Source organism: Rhinopithecus bieti, unplaced genomic scaffold (assembly GCF_001698545.2).
Source record: "Rhinopithecus bieti isolate Rb0 unplaced genomic scaffold, ASM169854v2 scaffold_61117, whole genome shotgun sequence".
Lineage (NCBI taxonomy): Eukaryota > Metazoa > Chordata > Mammalia > Primates > Cercopithecidae > Rhinopithecus > Rhinopithecus bieti.
In genome coordinates, this window is record NW_016824934.1 from 2,727,801 (window position 1) to 2,734,471 (window position 6,671).

Sequence of the window (6,671 nt, forward strand, 5' to 3'; positions counted from 1 at the left end):
GTCCTGACCTCGTGATCCGCCCGTCTCGGCCTCCCAAAGTGCTGGGATTACAGGCTTGAGCCACCGCGCCCGGCGCTTGACTGTTTTTTAAGATTGAAGTGGGACTTCCAGCCTTGGTAGGGTGAAGAGGTCAGTAAATCCTCTCTCCCCTCCCCATCCAAGAAACTGGAAAACTGGAGAATATTGTCCAAAAATGCCATTTCAGGGCTCTGTGATATGTATTGCAAATATTTTTTCTCAGTTTATCATTTGCCTCTTAATTTTACTTATAATGATTTTCCCATCAGAAAATGTTCAATTTATATGGTTGACCTCTGAGATTTATACCATACTTGTAAAGAATTTTCTCACCCTGAGAAAGGTCTCATAGTCACTGGGAAACCAATTACACTAGTCATTATCTTGCATTAATTTTCTTGGTTTTATTTTTGGCTTCTTGATGAGATTTGGAAAGCAATCTAGAGTCCTAGTGGGAGATTGAGATAATGCTCTGGTTTCCTGATAAGATTTGAAAAAACCTTAGCTTCATTAGCAGCATATTTTTAAAACATCATCTGTTCTGTGACAAGTTCTCCCATTTCACTGTGTCTGGATATCACCTAGAAAACTTGCTTAAAATACTGATTCCCCAGTCTGACTTCCAGAGAGAGAGTTGGGTGGGGCCTGGGAAATCTGCCTTTTTAATCAAGTTCCAAATTATAGTGATGTGGATCATCTACCAGCTGCACTCTGTAATACCCTGGTTCAGGGGCATTTTATTCCATTTGATCAAATTTAGGCTAGGTCTCCCATAGGGGAGTACATCAATCAGGGTCCCAGTAGGAGACAAATGTTGCATTCAAATCAAGATACACTGTTTGCAAGGGTGTGGGTAAGGAAGAGGGGACCACAGGGGGAAATAAAAGAATGCTGCTATAACCTCTGGAACTGAAGGCATGATGACAGGGAATGGTTACTGTAGCTGGAGAGAGTCCTGTATGGTTGGCCCCCTTGAGAGGAGCAGTAAATATAGTTGATCTCTTTGGTCAAGGGACATAGCCAAACTGAGTTGGCAAAAGTGGAGAATACATACCCTGACTTCATCTCCTGTGCCCCTCCACCCCCAACCCCGATTTCCTGCTAGAGTTCCCCATAAGCCAAACTCAGCTGAAAGCTGGTGGGTGTGAGCCCTTGAGGTTGCCCATAGAGGTCAGCCTCCTGGGGCAGAAAGTAGGGTGGAGAAAAGTGGCAAGTAGATCTGAGGAACAAAGAAAGGATATCTGGCCCAGGACCTATGGAAGAATTACATCACAGAGTACAAAATGTGTGACAGAGAAAGAAAAGCCACAGGGAAACAGGCAAGCCAGTGATTCTTAAAGGGAAATCACAGGAAAGAAGATTTGGGAGTAAAACTTATCATCTGTTATTTAAATAAGAAAACTATATTTTCTGTACCATAGATTGGAACAAATAGTCTATGCTTTGCTTTGTAAAGTTAGTACAGGTAATGTTTTATGTTAGTTGCACATTGAATCATCAGTCTTATTGAAAAGTAAATTTATATTAAATTATTAAATTGCCAGGCGCGGTGGCTCACGCCTGTAATCCCAGCACTTTGGGAGGCCGAGGCGAGTGGATCATGAGGTGAGGAGATCGAGACCATCCTGGCTAGGACGGTGAAACTCTGTCTCTAACAATACAAAAAATTAGCCGGGTGTGGTGGTGCATGCCTGTAGTCCCAGCTACTCGGAGGCTGAGGCAGGAGAATGGCGTGAACCCAGGAGGCGGAGCTTGCAGTGAGCCGAGATGGTGCCACTGCACTCCAGCCTGGGTGACAAAGCGAGACTCCGTCTCAAAAAAAAAAAAAAAAAAATATTAAATTAAGTCTGGCCTAATTCTAGAAAATGTCGTTATTGCATCCATACCCCAAACAAACAAGCCACAAAAAAAATGTTCATTTTACTGCTGGGTTTTAAGTTGACTTCACCCTGTAACAACTTGCTGATAAGAGTGAACCACAAATGCCAACAAAGATTGATAGTAATAACCCTGGAGCCTGCCCTTTCCACACCAACCAGCACTGGCTTGGATTCTATGTCAAACTTGAAAGCTCTGGCCCTGAAAACTGTATCTCTATTCTGCATTAACCTTTTTGACTTATTTTTGAATAGACCTAGTATCATAAATCTTCCCTGGTTATCAGTTATTCTTTGCCATGCAGGATTGCTAGGATTGATTTTGCTTACTTCAGATTTAGTGTGGCTTCTTTGTGCATATAATATTCAGCATGGTCTAGGAAGTGACTATTTGCATTTCTAAATATCCTCATCAACAGGAAGGAATCAACAGTGCCATGCACAACTGCCAACATCTTACAGTTATTTCCTGAATCTCCTGGTTCATTTAGCAAATACCACATATGAGCCATCATAGTAACTCAATTGTCAAGTGCGTTGGTGCCAATTAAACTGTTTTTCTTTTCTTCTCAAGATGTTTCTCTCATTTCCCTACAGGCTGTTCTATGGTTCTGTTGGAAGTCAAAATCTAGTAAGAGCAGAGCATCTGATATATTTGTGTCTTTCCTTATAGAACAATTGCATCAACAGGAAGGTAAAGAAAACAATGAGGAAAACAGTTATGTTGAACTTAATTTTAACCAATAAAGATCTGGTTAATGATTTAAACATGACCACAACCTTGGGAGAAAGGAATGATATCATTTAAAGTTAGTCCCTGACCAGGCGCCATGTTGGACCCTGCATTAAGAGAGAAGCATACAGTGGCAAAGCCCTACCTTCACAGTGCTCATTGGCCATCTCTAGGAACAAACACAGAACTGCATGCAAATCTCTGTGAAGTCATGGTTTTGCAAGGGCTCATGTCCAGTTGTACTTTTTAAATTGGAATCTATTGTCCTAGTGTTTTATTTGTTGAGATTTGTGGTGTGATTCAAAATGTGAAAGATACAAAAGGAAATGCAATAGAAATTCTGTCACTCTGTTTCTTAGCTACCTAGTTCTCCTCCCTATGAGCACTTCATTTTACCAGTTTCTTGAGAATCTTTTCAAACAAAATACTGTGCATATGTAAACAAATGCAAATAATATATTTTAGCAAGCATAAGATGCCATGGATTGCAAGACGTTCCATTGTTACGTATACTACTACAAAAGAAACATTTTTTTAAAGCCCTGACAATTAAACTATGATATGGTATCTATTACACAATGCATTCTAATTTCAGAGACAACAAATGTGAAAATGTATGCATCTTAGAATGAATGAGACTAAGTGTGGTGGCTCACTCCTGTAATCCCAGCACTTTGGAAGGCCAAGGGAGGATCACTTGAGCCCAGGAGTTTGATACCAGCCTGGGCAACATAGCAGGACCCCTGTCTCTACAAAAAAAAAAAAAAAAAAAAAAAAAAGTAGCTGGGAATGGTGGTGTATGCCTGTAGCCCCAGCTACTCAGGAGGCTGAGGCAGGAGGATCACTTGAGTCCAGGATTTCGATGGGCAACATAGTAAGACTCCAACTCTTTTTAAAAAATTGTTTTAAAAGAGGAACTTATGTCTGACACAAAATAAAACAAAAAGAATGATGAAATCTAGATCTTTTACAGAAGTTACAACCTCTGAGCCTGAACAAATACAAACCACAGCACTAAAACAAACACACAGGTGTGACAGTGTTGTGGACTTTTGTGAAATAATGAAGAAAAGAAGAGGGGACTTTAGAAGAGGTAAAAGATTATTACTGGCCAGGCGCGGTGGCTCACGCCTGTAATCCCAGCACTTTGGGAGGCTGAGGCGGGCAGATCACGAGGTCAGGAGTTCTAGACCAGCTTGGCCAATATGGTGAAACCCTGTCTCTACTAAAAAATACAAAAATTAGCCAGGAGTGGTGGCGCACGCCTGTAGTCCCAGCTGCTCAGGAGGCTGAGGCAGGAGAATCGCTTGAACCTGGGAGGCGGAGGTTGCAGTGAGCCAAGATCGTGCCACTGCACTCCAGCCTGGGTGACAGAGTAAGGCTCCATCTCAAAAAAAAAAAAACAACATTATTACAAATGTGGAAACTGTAGATTAGAAAAAACACAGAGTAGTAAAATTTTCCATCCACAACAAGGTTGAGAATACATTATTAAACAGATGGTTTGTTAGATTTAAAGAGTAAAAATGGCATACATTTTAATTTTTAAAAAAGGAGATGATTAGAAAGAACCAGGAATATACACAGGAATATTATGCCACAGCTGGGTTGTGGCTGTGATATGGGGAAAGAACCAAGAAGACACTTGCTTTGGCGGGCCCTTAAATGAGTATACCCTATATAGAATTTCCTGTCTCTGATGCTGTGAGTAACACACTACAGAGAACAACAGGTATAACAGGGTGAAGAATGGAACTGGTTCAAGTCCTGTTTCAGACAATAATTAGTTAGAATGGGCAAGTCCATTTATTTTGTTTTTCCTTCTCTAAAATAAGGAGATTGCATCTGTTAATTCCTAAATTCCTTTCCACTAATTACATTGTATTGATAATCTGATAGGTCAGGAAAATCTGGAAGAGCTAGAGTTATTTGATGTAAGCAAAATGTCTGATGTTGTCTGTGCTATATTGGTGGAAGTGATGAAGAAATCTGGATTAGGTTGCCATCGAATTCCAATCAGTCTGACATCTGGGACCTCATGAGAGGCCTGGAGCAGAGCCACTCAGCTAAGCCATTGCTGGATTCCTGACTCTGAGTTGGTATAAGACAATATATGCTTATAGCTTTAAGCCACTAGGTTTTAGGGTAATTTGCTTCACAGCAATATAGGACTAGGACTAATATGCACACTTGAAGAGACACTGACAAGCCTAAGTATGTCCCAAGAGGGACAGCCAGGAGGGCACTAGGTTTGAAGTCCTGTCACATGTGGAATACACTTGAGGTGGTAAGTAGGGTAGGTCTAATGAGGACCTGATGGCTGTGTACAAGTATCTTCCAGCCTATGAGGAAGTGGGCAAACTTTCTCTATGTGATTCCAGGAGGCAAAATAATGGTGAAAGTAGCTTTGAGTTCTTATTTAGAAATCACTTTCTAACAGTTGTAACTGACCCATGTGAGAAAGGGACCCAGAAGGAGACTTAGCAGAAGGGTCTCAGCTGAGGCGTGATGGTGCTGTCTGAAATGCTGTTGCAGACTATTCACAATAGCAGAGACTTGGAACCAACCCACATGTCCATCAATGACAGACTGGATTAAGAAAATGAGGCACATATACAACATGGAATACTACACAGCCATAAAAAAGGATGAGTTCATGTCCTTTGTAGGGATGTGGATGCAGCTGGAAACCATCATTCTCAGCAAACTATCGCTAGGACAGAAAACCAAACACCACATGTTCTCACTCATAGGTGGGAACTGAACAATGAGATCACTTGGACACAGGAAGGGGAACATCACACACCGGGGCCTGTCATGGAGTGGGGGGAGGGGGGAGGGATAGCATTAGGAGATATACCTAATGTAAATGACAAGTTAATGGGTGCAGCACACCAACATGGTACATGTATACATATGTAACAAATCTGCACGTTGTGCACATGTACCCTAGAACATAAAGTATAATAATAATAATAAAAAGAAGTGTTGCTGCAGAGGTCCCTACATGGGAAGAAAAGATGTCTCCTTAGGAATCTCATGGTTTGGGATTCTATTTTAGGATACTCTGTCTGCAATTCAGAGTGGATCACAGCTAAGCTCTTAGCTTAAATGAATATAAAGAGATGTTCCTTCTGCATGAAACTACAAGGTATTGGAGTTCAGGATCTCTGCCCAGTGCTGAAGGCTGAACAATAGGGTGACAGCTTACCCACCCACCTTGTGGGGCGAGAATTTTCACAATTATGTTATTTTACATCTTCACCAACCTCTAACATTTTCTATGTGTTTTCACATACCTTCTCTGATTTGAGACCAGCACTGTGAGTAGGTGGCAGGGATGACTTGCCTCTTTTGTACCAAAGAGGACACTGAGACTCAGAGCCATTAAGTGATTCACTTGGAATCACACAGCTGGTAACTAACTAGTTAGGCAGGGACTTGGTGCCTGGATCCTGTTCATGTTCTAAGAGAAATGTCACAGGAAACCTGAACTTCAGGTGAATAGATCTTGCTTGGAAAATGACCAGAAGAGTCTTTGGGAAACTTTAAGGCTAATTAGAGCAAACGAGCCAGTGAAGGAGAGACTAGTCTCAATCTGTGTTTCCAGAATGCCTTTCCAGAGACAGCCTTCCACCTGCCTTTTCTGAACCAAACTTGTTAATTGAAGGAATAAGTGTGTGGTTGCTTGATTTGAAAATCAGACACTTAGACAGTTTCCTTTACTGGAAAAAAAACCAACCAGTTATCTTCTAAGGAAGATAAGGGGCAGTGAGAAGGAAGCGTGATTTTCTGAAACTGTGTGGGTGCAACAGAAAAATTGGTGATAATAACCAGGAAAGTGGGTGTTTAATGCTTTATATTCCCTGTGGTAAGCTGAACCTTTTTCTCTTAAAAGCTTAGCTTCTGCTCACTGGGTAATTTCTTACAAATATTTGGAGGAAAAGGGAGACTCTGGCTTTGTTCCTAGTTATGCCACCCCTGAAAGCTAATGGCCCAGTTCAAACAGGGTGAGTATACCTTTTCCAGGATAATGTGTCCTA